Source organism: Triturus cristatus, chromosome 1_2 (assembly GCF_964204655.1).
Source record: "Triturus cristatus chromosome 1_2, aTriCri1.1, whole genome shotgun sequence".
In the NCBI taxonomy this organism is placed as follows: Eukaryota; Metazoa; Chordata; class Amphibia; order Caudata; family Salamandridae; genus Triturus; species Triturus cristatus.
The window spans coordinates 1052830696-1052850336 of NC_140580.1; positions in this window are offsets into that span (position 1 = coordinate 1052830696).

Consider the following 19641-nt stretch of genomic DNA (forward strand, 5'->3'; position numbering starts at 1 on the left):
GTAAAAATTACTATTCTAACTCCAGGGGGTGCATCAGTAGGGTAAGTGTTGGATAGTATAGGGGTAAAAATTACTATTCTAACTCCAGGGGGTGCATCAGTAGGGAAAGTGTTGGATAGTATAGGGGTAAAAATTACTATTCTAACTCCAGGGGGTGCATCAGTAGGGTAAGTGTTGGATAGTATAGGGGTAAAAATTACTATTCTAACTCCAGGGGGTGCATCAGTAGGGTAAGTGTTGGATAGTATAGGGGTAAAAATTACTATTCTAACTCCAGGGGGTGCATCAGTAGGGTAAGTGTTGGATAGTATAGGGGTAAAAATTACTATTCTAACTCCAGGGGGTGCATCAGTAGGGTAGGTGTTGGATAGTATAGGGGTAAAAATTACTATTCTAACTCCAGGGGGTGCATCAGTAGGGTAAGTGTTGGATAGTATAGGGGTAAAAATTACTATTCTAACTCCAGGGGGTGCATCAGTAGGGTAAGTGTTGGATAGTATAGGGGTAAAAATTACTATTCTAACTCCAGGGGGTGCATCAGATGGGTAAGTGTTGGATAGTATAGTGTAATATTATGCGTTGTAATGGTATGCGTTGTAATGGTAGTATGCGTTGTAATGGAATGCGTTGTAAAGGTAGTTTTTAAAAATGCGTTGTAGTGTCATGCGTTGTAATATCATGCGTTGTAATGGATTATGCGTTGTAAAAAATGCGTTGTAATGGTAGTGCGTTGTAAAAGTTGCGTTGTAAAGGTTGTTCCCCCTCTGGGGACCCCATCCCCCAGGGCCTGCCCCCTAATTTTTAAAAAAACAACAAAGAAATTTGGAAGGGGGCCACGTGGCCCCCCGAGGCCTTAATCGGCCCCGGGGACCCCATCCCCTGGGGCTGGCCACCTGGTTGGGGACCGTGGGGGTCCCCAAACCCCCACGGTCCCAGCCAGCTCCCCGCCTCCTGCGGGAGCCGGCATTGCTTTTCCACATGGGGAGCAGCTAACATGCTGCTCCCCATGTGGAAAAGCAATCTGCTTTGCTTCATTGAAGCGAGAGCATGTTTCCCTGCTCTCGCTTCAATGAAGCAAAGCAGTTTGCAATGACAGAGCGGGAGTCGCGAGGCTCCCACCCTGTCATTGCAAACTACTGTGTCCCGGGGTGGGCACCCCGGGACACTGCAGGAGCCTGCCCTGGGGGGTGGCGGTCCCCAGGGCCATGACAAGGCTCCAGGAGGGAAGCCGCGTGGCACCCCTCCCACTTAATTTAAAGCCCCGGGGGTGGTGGTCCGTAACGGACCCCCATGTTAAATATTCAGTGCCCCGGGGAGGTGGCGGTCCCCGGGGCATGTGGGGGGGCTCAAGCCCCCCCACACAGGTTTATTTATGTTTTAAAAAGCCCCGGGGTGGCGGTCCCCGGGGCTTGGGGGGGGCCTTTGAGCTCCCCACCCATGTATATTTTGGGCCCCCCCATTCCAATATGCATATTGCCCCCGGGACTTGGCCAACCCGGGGGCTAATTAAAAACGAAGCGCAGGAGCCCGCGCTTCGGTTTTTTTTTCACGGCGGGATGCGCGGATCCTAAGCGCATCCCGCGATATAAAGAAATAAATAATTTTTTGGGCCTTGGGGGTCCTTGTGGGACCCCCTGAGCAGGCCTAGGGGGTCAGGGTGTTTCTATCATGCCCCCTTTTTGCGTTTTTTTGTGTTTTTTTCACAGCTTTCTTGTGCCTTGGTTCTACAGAGGCACAAGATGGCTGCCAACACTTCCTGGTTTGTAGTGTTGACAGCCAATTAGCATAAAGCTCGTGCTCAGGAGTATCCACGGCCCTAGATATATCTATGTTTTTACTTTTCAATTTCTCAGGAACTACTGAATGGATTTACACCATTTAACCAAAAGGCACGAGCGTGAACCAAGGGCTACCTCTTTGCCAAATTTGGTGTAATTCCGTTCAGCAGTTCGGCTGTAGCTGCGATTAAAGGTTCCTATGGAAAATTGCATGGGGAAAACACGTTTTGGGACCCCCCTTTTTTCTCGGCCCCCGCTTGACAAATCGTCCCGAGACTTTCAGGATAGGAGCGGACCGGAGCGCCCCAGCAGTTTTGAAAATTTCGTGAAGATTCGTCAACGGGCGCCAAAGTTATTCCAAATAGAATGTTGCGGATTTATAACTACCTGTAGGTAATATATATTATCTACTGGCAGTCGCCAGTAGATAGTTATAGTTAGGACCGTGTTTCCATAGGAAATCTCAAAATTCTATTTTGAATAACTTTGGCGCCGGTTGACGAATCCTCGCGAAATTTTCAAAACTAATGGGGCGCTCCGCTCAGCTCCTACCCTGAAAGTCTCGGGGGGATTCGTCAAGCGGGGGCCGAGAAAAAATGGGGTCCCAAAACGCGTTTTCCCCATGCATTTTCCCATAGTACCTTTAGTCGAAGGTACAGCCCGAACGGCTGAACAGAATTACTTGAAATTTGGCAACGAGGTAGTCCTCAGGTCAGGGATTTTGCATATATGGAGTCAATCTGTTCAGTAGTTCCTGAGAAAATTGCAGTTAAAAGTACATAAATATCTATAGCCGCGCACCGTGCACGCACCGTGCGCGCACCCTAACGTGCGCGAGCGTAATTCTGATTGGTGGTTACATGTCAGTCAACGTTCGAATCGGTCGAAATCAGGAAGTGTTGGCCGCCATTTTGTTTGTTTTGAGTGCGAGAGTGAAAAAGGAAGGTGGCGAACGTGAAAAGGAGGCAGGGTAGAGAGTTCCTGACCCCCTAGCCTTTGTCAGGGGGTCCCTGAAGGACTCCGAAGGCAGAAAAAAACATTTACATTTTTTTTTTTAAATCGCGGAGTGTTGTTTATTGTAAAATAAATATATAAAAAATAAAATAATAAATACATAACTTAGCATTTAAAAAAACGTACAAATTCACTGAAAAAACCATAGGTTTCACACACGTTTTGGGGGCATATCAACAAGGCCTTTATCTCTGCTTTTTTGGCTTTAAAAGCCAAAAAAGGAGAGATAAAACTAGCGCCCTATCAACAACAGGGTGCTAACATGCAAATTTGCATGTTAGCACCCTTTTACTCTACGCTTCCCCTTGCATCTCTAACGAGATGCAAAGGGGGCGTTCCAGAGTAAAATAATAGGGGAAATGTCGCTAAACGACATTTCTCCTATTATCAAGAATGTCGCTAACCCTGTTAGAGACAAAAAAAGCAGCGCTAACCGCGGTTAACGCTGCTTTTTTACGTCTGGTATTTTTCTGACTTAGCCATGATATCCTATGGAAGGAGGATATCATGGCTAAGTTTGCCTGTCCCTATCAACAAGGTAACGTGAGATTATCGCTGGGTTTCCAGCGATAATCTCACGTTAGCCTGTTAGCGTGAGGATTTTTATTGCTATTGAGATAAGCGTTGCTAATAGCACGCTATCTCAGCGATAAAAATTCACGCTAGCCGGCGATAATTATCCTAGCGCTAAGTGCGCTTAGAGATAATTATCGCCGGTTGTTGTTGATATGCCCCATAGTTAGGAATTAGCATTTAAAAAACCTTGCAAATTCACTTAAAAAACCATAGGTTTCACACATGTTATAGTTAGGTGGACATTTCACTCGTAAAAAACCAATGAAATTCCCCCGTTATAGTTAGTTGAGATAACTATAAGTCGCGCGACCGCCACTCTATCACAAGGATGATGTCATCAGTGATGTCATGAGTGATGCCACTGACCATGTCATGAGTGATGTAATATGTGACGTCATGAGCAGAGGATTGCTGGCGCGCGAGTTATAGTTATCTCAACTAACTATAACGGGGGAATTTCATTGGTTTTTTACGAGTGAAATGTCCACCTAACTATAACATGTTTAAAACCTATGGTTTTTTAAGTGAATATATATATATATATATATATATATATATATATATATATATATATATATATATATTACCTACTGCCAGTCGCCAGTGGGTAGTTATAGTTAGGACCTATTTTCCATTGGAAATCTGCAACATTCTATTTGGAATAACGTTGACGCCGATTGACGAATCTTCACGAAATTTTCCAAACTTTTGGCCAGCTCCGGTCCGCTCCTATCCTGAAAATTTCACGGTAATTCGTCTAGTGGGGGCCGAGAAAAAAGGGGGGTCCCAAAACGCGTTTTCCCCAGGCATTTTCCCATAGGACCTGTTGATGCAGCTACAGCCCGAACTGCTGAATTACACCAAATTTGGCAAAGAGGTAGTCCTCAGTTCAGACTCGTGCCTTTTGCTTAAATGGTGTAAATCTGTTCAGTAGTTCCTGAGAAAATTAGAGTTAAAAGATAGATATATCTGGGCGGAGCCTAACCACACATCTCATCGTCAGATCTGATTGGCTGTCAGTACTTCATCCAAGAAGTGTTGGCAGCCATCTTGGGACCAATATACATGATAGCACCTCATTAAAAAGCACTGCAGTTAATAGAAGGTTTTAAGACTTTAGTTACATTATAAATCATTTGCTGATGGTACCATACTCATTTTAGGAATTGTGGTATGTTCTAAGGTGATTTTGCCATGTGAAAAATCCTTCTGCTGTGATATCATGAATCATGTTTGAGAGAAAACTATTTTCTCATGCTTTTCCCACAGAGGTTTGGAAGGTGATCTATAAGCTAAACTGAGAGCATATTTTCTGTAAATTCACATTATCTTTCTCAGTCATGCGAGAATGAAGTCTGACATTCTCAGTAAAACATGTACATCCAACAAGGGCAGAGACTGTCAGTTGATTCCTTTGTGTTCTACTGCAGCTTCCCAGAGTGTTCTAAAGAACAACTAGAGCGCTAACAGTCCTACTTATGACAAACGTATTGCACACCTGAAGCCATCTTGATTGGAATAAAGTGGTAACTCTTAAAACATTTAATTTAAAAAGGAACAAAATGAGGGGGTTCATTTTGCTATAGAAAGTATGATTAGTGCTGCAGAAAGAAAATGAGCAACTAGAGTGCTAACATTCAGAATTTATGGCAAATGTGTGACACATCTGAATGTCTTCTTGATGGAACCAAAGTAAAAAACTGAAAGTATTTCCTACTGAGGAGACTGCATTTAACGAGGAAATTAGGAAACTTCATAACAAGTAAATCTCCCAAGATGGCCACCAGAGACAAAAGAGCCCAAATGTAGCCCAGATATCACCCAGATGTAGCCCAAGTATAGCCCAATGACAGAATGTCCTAGAGTGTTCTAACGAACAACTAGAGCGCTTATTGTCTATGACAAAAGTATGGCACACCTGAAGCCATCTTGATTGGAATAAACTGGTAACACTTAAAACATTTAATTTAAAAAGGAACACAATGAGGGGGATCATTTAGCCATAGAAATTATACTTTGGGCTGAAGAAAGAAAAATTAGGGCACATTTTGAGTGACTTCTCATATCCTCTTCTATTTCATTAAAAAATTCTGATATGCAGACTGAAACATGCACTTTTAATACCAGCAGCAGACTTCTGTGGTGAGCAGTAGCTTTACTACAGTGATCTAATGAGCAACTAGAGTGCTAACATTCAGAATTTATGGCAAATGTGTGACATATCTGAATACCTTCTTGATGGAATCTAAGTAAAAAACTGAAAGCATTTCCTACTGAGGAGACTGCAGTAAATAAGGAAATTAGGAAACTTAATAACAAAATAAATCTCCCAAGATGGCCACCAGAGACAAAAGAGCCCAAATGCAGTACAAATATCACCCAGATATAACCCACGTGTAGCCCAATGACAGAAGTGTGCAAAACACTTATGTTTTGTGTATTTGCAGTTTTATATAGTGCAGACTGGTCAGGTATTGGAGTGCTTTACATGAGCATTGGTTACATCACACAAGATCAAATTAATTTTGGTTGTAGACATGGGGAGATTAAGTGATTTGACCAGAAACACAGAATGTTGAGCTGAAGCAGAAACTCCAACCTGGTTCCCCAGTTGCAAAGTCTGCAGCTCTGGAAGTAACACCACATCCTCTCCCCTAAGTGCAACATTTAATCAAGTGGTCAACTGGATAAAAAAACATAAAGATTACAAATAATGTCAAAGTTCTTTGTCGCTATTTGAAAACCCAGAAACTATGTCCTCATTTTAGTTTTTTAGAGCACTAACCATAATTTTGATGCAAATAAGACCCTCTCACATATGTCATTTCTAAAGGAAATGCTCTAGGTATTACAGTTTTGATTACATCAAGATGACGTCAGGCGTTCCACACTTATGTAATAAATATAGAATGTTAGCAATCTAGTTGTTCATTGGGATACTGTTGAGAGGCAGAGGCCAGGGGCATGGACTCTGAAAATTGAAGGCAGGTAGGAGAGTGCAGAGGCAAGAATTTGACCACACTGGGCAGGCAGGAAGGGCAGTGGCAGCACAACAGACTATGGAGGGCAGTGGAAAGGGGGGCAGGGGCAACAAACCAACAATACAGGACTGGCAAGAGAGGCTGTGGCAATATAATAGACCATTGTGGGCAGAAGGAAGAGGCAGTGGTAGTACAACCATACATGCCAACAGACCCGTTTCAGTCAGGAAACGTCCAATGTTTTTAAGCTCAAATGGGCTTTATTTGATCGGTCTCCTGTCTACAATCTCCTCTTTTTCAATGTAACTCAAAGGGGAAAATCAATACCCCAGTTTTTTTCAAAATCTCCCTCTTACCAAGTTCAAAATGTTCGCAAGTATGGTACATTGGATCATGGTAGGCAGGAGGAATTGGGGTAGGGACATGGACTCGGATAACAGAGGACAGGAGGGACATGGAGAGTAGCACCAAACTGACCCTACAGGGCAGGCATCAGGGTTTGCAGCAGCACAATACACCACACAGGGCATGCGGGACGGGAGTGCAGCACAACAATCCATAGAAAGCAATAGGGAGGGGACAGGACCATGCACATGGACAACAGAGAACAGAGGGGAAAGAGGCAATGGTAGCTAGCTGACCATAATGGACAGACAGGAGAGAAAGCTGCAGCATAACAGACCATAAAGGGCAGGATGGATGGATAAGGGGCATTACAATGGAACAGACAAGCCAGGAGGGAGGGAATAGGGGTCTGCACATGGAAACAGAGGGCTGGGGGCAAGGGGGCAGGGCAGGAGCAGCAAGATGACCATGGAGGTCAGGCAGGATGGGCACTAGAAACAAGACACACCATGGAGAACAACAGTGAGACTATGATGGCATACACACAGACCATGGAGGGAAGGTGGGAGGGGGTCACAGGCAGCTAGCTGACCACACAGGGAAGGTGGGAGGGGCCATGGCAGCACAGAAGACCATGCATGGCAAGCGGGAGGGTTAATGGCAGCACAATGGCTATGATGGGCAAGAAGGAGGATGCAGGGGCATGCACAAAGGACCATGGAGGATAGAAGGGAGGGTCAGGACCTGGGCACAGCCAAGAGAGTTCAGGGGAAGGGGCCTCACAACAGACTGCGTGGGGCAGGCAGGAGGAGCAGTTGCAGCACAACAGACCAGGGAGGGCAGAAGGGTGTGGCAGTAAAATGGACCATGGAGGACAGGAGGAAGGGGATAGGGGCATGGCATGGTGGAGGTGGCAGGGACAGGTTACAGTCATCTGACAATGCTAGGCAGGTGGGAGGGGAGTGGCAGCTCAACAGAACACTGAGAGTAGATAGGAGTGGCAGGTCAATGGAACATGGTGGGCAAAAAGGATGGAGCAGGGGCATGCACAAAGACATCGGAGAGCAGGGGGAAGGAGAATAGGGGCCGCAAGCTAAGCACAGAGGCTAAGCAGGAGGTCAATGATGGGCCATAGAATTGGGCAATGGAGGGCAGGAGGAGTGGACTGGTACATCATGCTACATGGAGGGCAGTGGCAGCACATCAGACAATGCATGGCAGGAGGGAGGAGGCTAGTTCATGGATTCAGACAACAGAGGATAGGGAGGAGGTGGATGGGGCAGCAAGCTAACTGTTCAGAGAAGGTGGGTATTAGGAACCTTATTGTTTTTAAAATGTGTGTCTGTGCGAACTACTTAAAATATGAACAAGTATGCAGCATAATCTCACTTTTATTCAGGAAGAAGAGGACGTTTGTGACTGTGACTCCGGGCTCACTTGGCAGAAACACCCCCTGACCCTCCACCCCCCATCGCAAAATGTAATGCCCGTGAAAAGGGTAGGTGGATGTAGTGTTATATAGAACATAGTCCTGAGAGCACGATTGAAAATGAAAACTAGATATAGTATATGGTATAAACTATGCACCAAAAAGTGTGATATAAGATGAACTGGGGCGTGAAATATAATATGCAATACATTGTGCGCAATGACAGATTCATTGGAGAGCGCGAGATAGCACAGGCACTAGCGCGTGCTATGCGATATGCGCCTTGGAGTGTAATATGCACAGGGCAGTGTTGTGTAACCTAACCAGTCTCTAAAGTTGTCATATAAAATATGTGCTGGGGAGTGTAACATTGCATATGCACTGTGACAAAGATATGGATACATCATAAACAACCTGAGTTATCAGGTAAAAGAACCTAGCTTGAAGAAATGAGGTGTCAGAAATCTATTAAGTTCTGAGATTCACCAGAAAAAGAAAGAAAAGGATTATTTCTTTCTTGAGTCCCCTCACTCACCAGGGTTTCCCCACGGTGATATGCTTCATCATTGGGGTCCTCTCAGTCCTCTACGGGCTGAGGCGTGCTGCGACTTGCGAATTACGTAGGAGCACTAAAAATACAAATTATGTGTAGTGCAGAAAAAGTGTAGTGGAGTGGGGTGTAGTGAGTATTTAAAATAATTAGCTAGTGGGCCAAATAATTGTATTCTTGCTCCTACCTAATAGGATTAAAAACGGGGTAATATGCTAAAGGCCCTAGCTATAATGAGATAGGTGTACCTAGCATATAGTCAACTAGTTTCGAGCTTCCCCCAGCTCTTCCTCAGGACTACACCGGGACCAGCCCAGTGTAAAAACCACTCCTAGTCGACCTAATTAAGGTACAAAAGTGAGACGCTGCGACTAATAGGCATGTGTTTGAAATAATACATACGTAAATAAACATCAGGTAATATCTGTAGGGTACATAAAACACAATATTAAAGGAACAAAAGATCATTGGCGTCATTATTAATTCAATAGTGATGACACTACACACAATAGTGTTGGTAAAGTCTCTGCTCTTTTGTGCCGCTATGTGGTTCAAAGGAAGACGTTAAATAAAGAGAGAACAATCTCCATGCAAGCGCTGTGCTGAGAAGTGAATTAAAATGTAAAACCTCATGCATCTGACACAGGACATAACATAAAACACACACACAAAACTTGACTACTGCGAGACATTACATACATTTTACGAAGCAACAATGTGCCCCATGGTCACGGAGGGGGTGTGGAGGTCTCGTACACCTAGAAAATGATAAATTGGGTAGTTAATGGTGAGGGGGCGCCGTGTCTCTGGCAGACCCTTAGTAAAAAACGGGGGAAAAAAGGAATTAATATCCGGAGTCAAAAGGGGACGGACTGATCTTCCCAAACTTTATCACTTACTTGTACGTGGACACCCACACTCTTGTCAACCTGTTGGAGCCAAACCTCTCGGACCACATACTGGAGTGTCCCGAGCGAGGGGCCGGTTATCTGTGAGTGTTTCCGCGTAGAGAAAGAGGAAGGACTCTCAGTTAGGAGGTCCTATCCGATGTGGCCATCTTGGATTGGGAGCGCATAGTGTTAGTGATCCGGAGATCGAGTGGCCAGATTCCACAGTGAAGGGATAAAATACTAGGGAAAACTAAAAACAAAAATAAAAATAAGGAAATACTAATTAGATTGTGAACCATAATACGCCTAATTAGGTGTGTGATGCAAAGGCTTGCATAACGTAGTGTGGACGGTGCGGCCATGATGGATAAGGCCACATCGGGAATATTATGTGTTGGTGAAAAACAGGTGGAAATACACCTAAAACATATTTTTATCATTATCACGAAAAATTCGTCATAGTGTATTAAACTATGCCGGTTGAAGCCTAAAAAAACATGATTAGTCTCGACACATTGGTCATAGTGTATGAACCTATGCCGGTTAAAGCCAAATAGGTGGGAGATATCAGGAAAAGGACCGAGGGCATATGACCCATATGTTCAAAAATGTTAATTAAAAGACCAATGGCCCGATGAGACTCAGTTAGGATAATTACAGACAAAGAAGACAAAAAACAACAACCAGCCGGCTGTATGCTGAGACAGGATCATAGGGCAGAATTTGTTAGGCTATGGCCGGTGCATCTACCTTCACTTTACACAAATTGTCCCCAAGGTATATCATCATTCCGTCCTTCGGTGTCCGATCGTAATTTGAACACCCACCGTTGTTCTTTCTCATGCAGTTTTCTTTCAATGTTAGGGTGATTCTTTACATGTTCAAGGATGACCCTGTTAAGGTCGTTTGGTGTGTGTTGTTTTTCTAAAAAATTAGTAGTCATTTTTGTGTTGTTGCGTTTACACCTAAAATTGCTGCGGTGTTCGACTATTCTTATGTTTGCTTTCCTTGTGGTCATCCCCACATAATGGAGATTGCAAATACAGGTGATGAGATATACTACACCTGTCGTATTACAATTGGTAAAGGATCGAAGATCCCATGTCATACCATTGTTGTAGGTTACTTTTTTGGTAGCTGTAGTTAAATGACAAACACTACAGATGCTACAAGGGTAATGGCCCTCAGGTAATGGATGGAGCTGACGTAAGGGGCCGTCATTCCGAGTAGAGTTGGGACGGGTGTGTACCAGATAATTCCTCAAATTCTTAGCTTTCTTATGACTGAACATTGGTTTTTGTAAATTCAGACCTCCACTATTCAAGATTCACCAATGTTTTTTTATTATTTTTGTGACTTGGTCTGATGCGATATTGAAAGTGGTGATACAGATTTGTCTTCTGTGGTCTTTATTGGTGTCCTCGAGTTTGTGTTCAAGTAGTGCTTCTCTGTTGTTGTTGGAAGCTCTTTTTTGTGCTTTGGACACTAAATGTTGTGGATATTGTCGTTGTAGTAGTATTTTAGATAGATCATTTGCTTGGATGTTGTAATCTTGTCTCGTGGTGCAATTGCACCTCAGGCGCAAAAATTGCCCAAAAGGGAGGTTATCTTTCAAAATTCTGGGGTGGAAACTGTCATACACTAGTAGACAGTTTCTTGCCGTGGGCTTGAAATGAGTAGTGGTAATCAAGAAACCTTCGTGTGCCATTATGTTGAGGTCAAGAAAAACCAGATTGGACCTACTCATAGTAAAGGTGAATTTCAGAAAAGGATCTTGTTGATTAAGCTAAAACAGGAAAGCCTCTGCCTCTGCTTCGCTACCTTCCCAAATCAAAAACACATCATCTATGTATCTTTTCCATAGTTTGATATGGTCGGTATGTGGATTATTTTGGTGGAGGATCTTTTGTTTCTCCAGGTGTTGTACATAGAGCCCTGCTACGCTCGGCGCAAAGGTGCTTCCTATGCTGGTACCGTGCTTTTGTTGGTACAGATAGTCATTGAATTGGAAGAAATTCTCTTTCAGAGCTAGACGGCAACAGTCAAGAACCACGTGTCTGGGTGTGTTGTATCCCCAGTCGTTCTGAAAAAGTACTTCTTCCAGAATGTCCAGAGTTTCCTTGTGTGGTAAACTGGTGTAGAGACTCTCTACATCCAAACCGATCAATATATTGGTTGTGGGGTTGAATTCAAGATTCTGGAGTAAACAGAGGACTGCTTTTGTGTCCTGTAGATACGTCTCAGTGGCTTGTACCAAGGGTCGTAGGAATGCGTCCGCAAACTTAGAAAAGGTTCAAGAATTGAACCTATCCCTGATACTATTGGTCTACCTGGTGGGGCCACCATCGATTTATGTATTTTGGGGATTGTGTAACAATAAGGGATTATGGGTTTTTTGTTCTCCATAAAATCCACTTCTTTTCTGCTTATCCAATCATTTGCCAAAGATTCTTCAACCAGGCTCGCGATCTCTATGCGTAAGCATAAGCGGTCCTTTTCCTGATATCTCCCACCTATTTGGCTTTAACCGGCATAGGTTCGTACACTATGACTAATGTGTCGAGACTAATCATGTTTTTTTAGGCTTCAACCGGCATAGTTTAATACACTATGACGAATTTTTCGTGATAATGATAAAAATATGTTTTAGGTGTATTTCCACCTGTTTTTCACCAACACATAATATTCCCGATGTGGCCTTATCTATCATGGCCGCACCGTCCACACTATGTTATGCGAGCCTTTGCATCACACACCTAATTAGGCGTATTATGGTTCACAATCTAATTAGTATTTCCTTATTTTTATTTTTGTTTTTAGTTTTCCCTAGTATTGTATCCCTTCACTGTGGAATCTGGCCACTCGATCTCCGGATCACCAACACTATGCGCTCCCAATCCAAGATGGCCACATCGGATAGGACCTCCTAACTGAGAGTCCTTCCTCTTTCTCTACGCGGAAACACTCACAGATAACCGGCCCCTCACTCGGGACACTCCAGTATGCGGTCCGAGAGGTTTGGCTCCAACAGGTTGACAAGAGTGTGGGGGTCCACGTACAAGTAAGTGAGGAAGTTTGGGAAGATCAGTCCGTCCCCTTTTGACTCCGGATATTAATTCTTTTTTTCCCCCTAAGGGTCTGCCAGAGACACGGCGCCCCCTCGCCATTAACTACCCAATTTATCATTTTCTAGGTGTACGAGATCTCCACACCCCCTCCGTGACCATGGGGCACATTGTTGCTTCGTAAAATGTATGTAATGTCTCGCAGTAGTCAAGTTTTGTGTGTGTGTTTTATGTTATGTCCTGTGTCAGATGCATGAGGTTTTACATTTTAATTTACTTCTCAGCACAGCGCTTGCATGGAGATTGTTCTCTCTTTATTTAACGTCTTCCTTTGAACCACATAGCGGCACAAAAGAGCAGAGACTTTACCAACACTTATGTGTGTAGTGTCATCACTATTGAATTAATAATGACGCCAATGATCTTTTGTTCCTTTAATATTGTGTTTTATGTACCCTACAGATATTACCTGACGTTTATTTACGTATGTATTATTTCAAACACATGCCTATTAGTCGCAGCGTCTCACTTTTGCACCTTAATTAGGTCGACTAGGAGTGGTTTTTACACTGGGCTGGTCCCGGTGTAGTCCTGAGGAAGAGCTGGGGGAAGCTCGAAACTAGTTGACTATATGCTAGGTACACCTATCTCATTATAGCTAGGGCCTTTAGCATATTACCCCGTTTTTAATCCTATTAGCTAGGAGCAAGAATAAAATTATTTGGCCCACTAGCTAATTATTTTAAATACTCACTACACCCCACTCCACTACACTTTTTCTGCACTACACATAATTTGTATTTTTAGTGCTCCTACGTAATTCGCAAGTCGCAGCACGCCTCAGCCCATAGAGGACTGAGAGGACCCCAATGATGAAGCATGTCACCGTGGGGAAACCCTGGTGAGTGAGGGGACTCAAGAAAGAAATAATCCTTTTCTTTCTTTTTCTGGTGAATCTCAGAATTTAATAGATTTCTGACACCTCATTTCTTCAAGCTAGGTTCTTTTACCTGATAACTCAGGTTGTTTATGATGTATGTACCTTTGGAGGGTGAACCTAGTCTTTAACCTCTATTTCCCCCCATATTTTGATAACAAAGATATGGATCCCAGATTGTAATATGTATGGCATAGCGCTGTGCATTATAACATACACCAAACAAATGATGGACGGAATGCTGACAATGCATACATTCTCCCCCAGTCAAGAGATCTGGGTTAAATCCATCGTTCTTTTGCCCACTACACCACCCCAGTTTAGACATGGCCATATGCAAATCAGTCTTGACACTGTGCCTCATGGGAACAGTCCAGCCCGAACTGCCAAGCCATGTCTTCCCTTGACCGGAATCAAGCATCCTAGGACCGGTTTCTGGCTATCAGCCGTCATCAGCCAGGATAGCTTGACTCCAGTGGCGTAGTGAGCACGGGTCCCACGTCTGGGAATACCCATCCCACTTAGGGCGAAAAGCGTTACACCAAACAAATGATGGACGGAATGCTTACCCAGAAACCAGTCCCAGGATGCTTGTTTCCGGTTCAGGAAAGACTCGGCTTGGCAGTTCAGGCTGGACTGTTCCCATGAGGCACAGGGTCAAGAATGATTTGCATATAGCGGGGTCTGAACTGAGGTGGTGAAGTGAGCTAAAGAATGATGATGGATTCAACACAGAGCTGTGACTGGGGGTGAGTGTCTGAAAAGTGTCAGCACTCCGTGCATCATCAGATTGTGTTTGCTTTGTTCGCCCTAAGTTGGCAGGGCATGCCCAGACATGGGTCCCTTGCTCATTTTGCCACTGTATGCATGCTAGCATGGCTGAAGAAGGGTGTTACGCAGAAACTGGTCCCAGTATGCTTGTTGCCGGTTCAGGGAAGACCTGGCTTGGCAGTTCGGGCTGGACTGTTCCCATGAGGCACAGGGTCAAGACTGATTTGCATATGGCCATGTCTAAACTGGGGTGGTGTAGTGGGCAAAAGAACGATGGATTTAACCCAGATCTCTGGACTGGGGGAGAATGTCTGCATTGTCAGCATTCCGTCCATCATTTGTTTGTTGTAACGCTTTTCGCCCTAAGTGGGATGGGTATTCCCAGACGTGGGACCCGTGCTCACTACGCCACTGGAGTCAAGCTATCCTGGCTGATGACGGCTGATAGCCAGAAACCGGTCCTAGGATGCTTGATTCCGGTCCAGGGAAGACATGGCTTGGCAGTTCGGGCTGGACTGTTCCCATGAGGCACAGGGTCAAGACTGATTTGCATATGGCCATGTCTAAACTGGGGTGGTGTAGTGGGCAAAAGAACGATGGATTTAACCCAGATCTCTTGACTCGGGGAGAATGTCTGCATTGTCAGCATTCCGTCCATCATTTGTTTGTTGTAACGCTTTTCGCCCTAAGTGGGATGGGTATTCCCAGACGTGGGACCCGTGCTCACTACGCCACTGGAGTCAAGCTATCCTGGCTGATGACGGCTGATAGCCAGAAACCGGTCCTAGGATGCTTGATTCCGGTCCAGGGAAGACATGGCTTGGCAGTTCGGGCTGGACTGTTCCCATGAGGCACAGGGTCAAGACTGATTTGCATATGGCCATGTCTAAACTGGGGTGGTGTAGTGGGCAAAAGAACGATGGATTTAACCCAGATCTCTTGACTGGGGGAGAATGTCTGCATTGTCAGCATTCCGTCCATCATTTGTTTGTTGTAACGCTTTTCGCCCTAAGTGGGATGGGTATTCCCAGACGTGGGACCCGTGCTCACTACGCCACTGGAGTCAAGCTATCCTGGCTGATGACGGCTGATAGCCAGAAACCGGTCCTAGGATGCTTGATTCCGGTCCAGGGAAGACATGGCTTGGCAGTTCGGGCTGGACTGTTCCCATGAGGCACAGGGTCAAGACTGATTTGCATATGGCCATGTCTAAACTGGGGTGGTGTAGTGGGCAAAAGAACGATGGATTTAACCCAGATCTCTTGACTGGGGGAGAATGTCTGCATTGTCAGCATTCCGTCCATCATTTGTTTGTTGTAACGCTTTTCGCCCTAAGTGGGATGGGTATTCCCAGACGTGGGACCCGTGCTCACTACGCCACTGGAGTCAAGCTATCCTGGCTGATGACGGCTGATAGCCAGAAACCGGTCCTAGGATGCTTGATTCCGGTCCAGGGAAGACATGGCTTGGCAGTTCGGGCTGGACTGTTCCCATGAGGCACAGGGTCAGGACTGATTTGCATATGGCCATGTCTAAACTGGGGTGGTGTAGTGGGCAAAAGAACGATGGATTTAACCCAGATCTCTTGACTGGGGGAGAATGTCTGCATTGTCAGCATTCCGTCCATCATTTGTTTGTTGTAACGCTTTTCGCCCTAAGTGGGATGGGTATTCCCAGACGTGGGACCCGTGCTCACTACGCCACTGGAGTCAAGCTATCCTGGCTGATGACGGCTGATAGCCAGAAACCGGTCCTAGGATGCTTGATTCCGGTCCAGGGAAGACATGGCTTGGCAGTTCGGGCTGGACTGTTCCCATGAGGCACAGGGTCAAGACTGATTTGCATATGGCCATGTCTAAACTGGGGTGGTGTAGTGGGCAAAAGAACGATGGATTTAACCCAGATCTCTTGACTGGGGGAGAATGTCTGCATTTTCAGCATTCCGTCCATCATTTGTTTGTTGTAGTGCATTATAACATAGGCATCGAGGAAGGCACGTTAGATGGGGCAATATAACCCGTGCGAAGGCAAGTGTGGCATGAAATATTCACGGGGTGGTGTTACAGTGCACATGGGCTAGAGAGTGTCATAGCATACGCACTAGCTGGTGGAATACAGAGGTGTGTGGCACTCGGCAGGCACTGGTGGGTGTAACACAGCATTGGGCTCAGCCAGGAGCACGCTGTGACTCTCAAGTGAGGTTCGTCTCCTTTCCAGAGAGTAAAATAAAAAGTATTACACATCCGGCGGTGGATGTGTGTTTTATTAACCGTGAAGGGGGTTTCTTGCATGGTTTGGTCGAATTTTTGTCGAATCCCCTTTGAATGGCTTGGTGTGCGTGTGTATTAAATGTGCCCGTCAATAGCTACTCATATTTGTATAAATAAACGACGAGGGTGTCTACTTGGAGAGTACCCACCGGCGGGGGCGCCGGGATTAGGCACGGTAGGGCGTCAGACATGTCAGAGCTTCACTAGCGGTGTAAATACATTCCACGTGGATTCATTGTATGCATAGTCGCCTTTTAATGAATAACACGCAAATCGTCATGGTGATAGGTACTTACGGTTTGTCCAGCATGTCCTAGGTGTTTCTATAAATATATATTTTTTTTAAATAATAAAAAACAAAGGCCGGCCCCGGGGGATGGGGTTCCCGAGGCCATAAGTGGCCTGAGGAGGGGGCAACGCAGCCCCCTCCTAAAGAATTTTAAAAAAAAGGCCATGACCCGGGGGTTGGGGTCCCTGGGGCCGATTAAGGCCTTGGGAGGGGGGCCACGTGGCCCCCTTCCAAATTTTTTTTTTTCAACAAAAAAAATTAGGGTGCAGGCCCTGGGGGATGGGGTCCCCAGGGCCAATAACTTAGAAAAAGAAGGGGGGGCCACACAGCCCTCCTTCTTAAAAAACATAAAATAAAGAAAAGACCGGCATCGTGCTGGAGGCCACACTTCCTCCTTGCAGCACTCTGCAAACGCGCCCCCTGGCCAGTTGTAAGTTGGGGAATTAATTCCCCTTCAATACTGAGGGCCCCTGAGGGCCAACTAGCCCAACAGGTATCTCCAGTATGCACCAGGGAGCTGGGTTGCAGACAGGTGTTCTGAGGCCACGCCCCTTTTTACACCTCTATGCAACGCAACTCTGTTGCGCTTACTGGAGGTACCTAGTGGGCTAGTTTGGCTCTAGGGACCCTTAGGATTCAAGGGGACTTTATCTCTCAACTTAGAACGGCCACAGGGCGCGTTTACACAGTGGTGAAGGGAGGGGACGGGACCTGAGGTGACGTGTGCAAACAAGCCCTGTGGCGCGTTTTAAGTTGGGGAAATAATTCCCTTTCAATCCTGAGGGATCCTGGGGGCCAACTAGCCCACCAGGTGCTTCCAGTAAGCGCCACTTCTCTGCGTTGCAGAGAGGTGGTGCAGGCCGTGCCCCTTTTTACACCTCTCTGCAATGGCGCTTACTGGACGTACCTAGTGGGCTATTTTGCCCCTAGGGACCCTAAGGATTCAAGGGGACTTAATCTCCCAACTTAAAAAGGCCACAGGGCGTGTTTACACAGTGGAGAAGGGAGGGGACGGGGCCTGAGGTGACGTGTGCAACAGGTTGACAAGAGTGTGGGTGTCCACGTACAAGTAAGTGATAAAGTTTGGGAAGATCAGTCCGTCCCCTTTTGACTCCGGATATTAATTCCTTTTTTCCCCCGTTTTTTACTAAGGGTCTGCCAGAGACACGGCGCCCCCTCGCCATTAACTACCCAATTTATCATTTTCTAGGTGTACGAGATCTCCACACCCCCTCCGTGACCATGGGGCACATTGTTGCTTCGTAAAATGTATGTAATGTCTCGCAGTAGTCAAGTTTGTTTTGTGTGTGTGTTTTATGTTATGTCCTGTGTCAGATGCATGAGGTTTTACATTTTAATTTACTTCTCAGCACAGCGCTTGCATGGAGATTGTTCTCTCTTTATTTAACGTCTTCCTTTGAACCACATAGTGGCACAAAAGAGCAGAGACTTTACCAACACTTATGTGTGTAGTGTCATCACTATTGAATTAATAATGACGCCAATGATCTTTTGTTCCTTTAATATTGTGTTTTATGTACCCTACAGATATTACCTGACGTTTATTTACGTATGTATTATTTCAAACACATGCCTATTAGTCGCAGCGTCTCACTTTTGCACCTTAATTAGGTCGACTAGGAGTGGTTTTTACACTGGGCTGGTCCCGGTGTAGTCCTGAGGAAGAGCTGGGGGAAGCTCGAATCTAGTTGACTATATGCTAGGTACACCCATCTCATTATAGCTAGGGCCTTTAGCATATTACCCCGTTTTTAATCCTATTAGCTAGGAGCAAGAATACAATTATTTGGCCCACTAGCTAAATATTTTAAATACTCACTACACCCCGCTCCACTACACTTTTTCTGCACTACACATAATTTGTATTTTTAGTGCTCCTACGTAATTCGCAAGTCGCAGCACGCCTCAGCCCGTAGAGGACTGAGAGGACCCCAATGATGAAGCATGTCACCGTGGGGAAACCCTGGTGAGTGAGGGGACTCAAGAAAGAAATAATCCTTTTCTTTCTTTTTCTGGTGAATCTCAGAACTTAATAGATTTCTGACACCTCATTTCTTCAAGCTAGGTTCTTTTACCTGATAACTCAGGTTGTTTATGATGTATGTACCTTTGGAGGGTGAACCTAGTCTTTAACCTCTATTTCCCCCCATATTTTGATAACAAAGATATGGATCCCAGATTGTAATATGTATGGCATAGCGCTGTGCATTATAACATAGGCATCGAGGAAGGCACGTTAGATGGGGCAATATAACCCGTGCGAAGGCAAGTGTGGCATGAAATATTCACGGGGTGGTGTTACAGTGCACATGGGCCAGAGAGTGTCATAGCATACGCACTAGCTGGTGGAATACAGAGGTGTGTGGCACTCGGCAGGCACTGGTGGGTGTAACACAGCATTGGGCTCAGCCAGGAGCACGCTGTGACTCTCAAGTGAGGTTCGTCTCCTTTCCAGAGAGTAAAATAAAAAGTATTACACATCCGGCGGTGGATGTGTGTTTTATTAACCGTGAAGGGGGTTTCTTGCATGGTTTGGTCGAATTTTTGTCGAATCCCCTTTGAATGGCTTGGTGTGCGTGTGTATTAAATGTGCCCGTCAATAGCTACTCATGTTTGTATAAATAAACGACGAGGGTGTCTACTTGGAGAGTACCCACCGGCGGGCGCGCCGGGATTAGGCACGGTAGGGCGTCAGACATGTCAGAGCTTCACTAGCGGTGTAAAT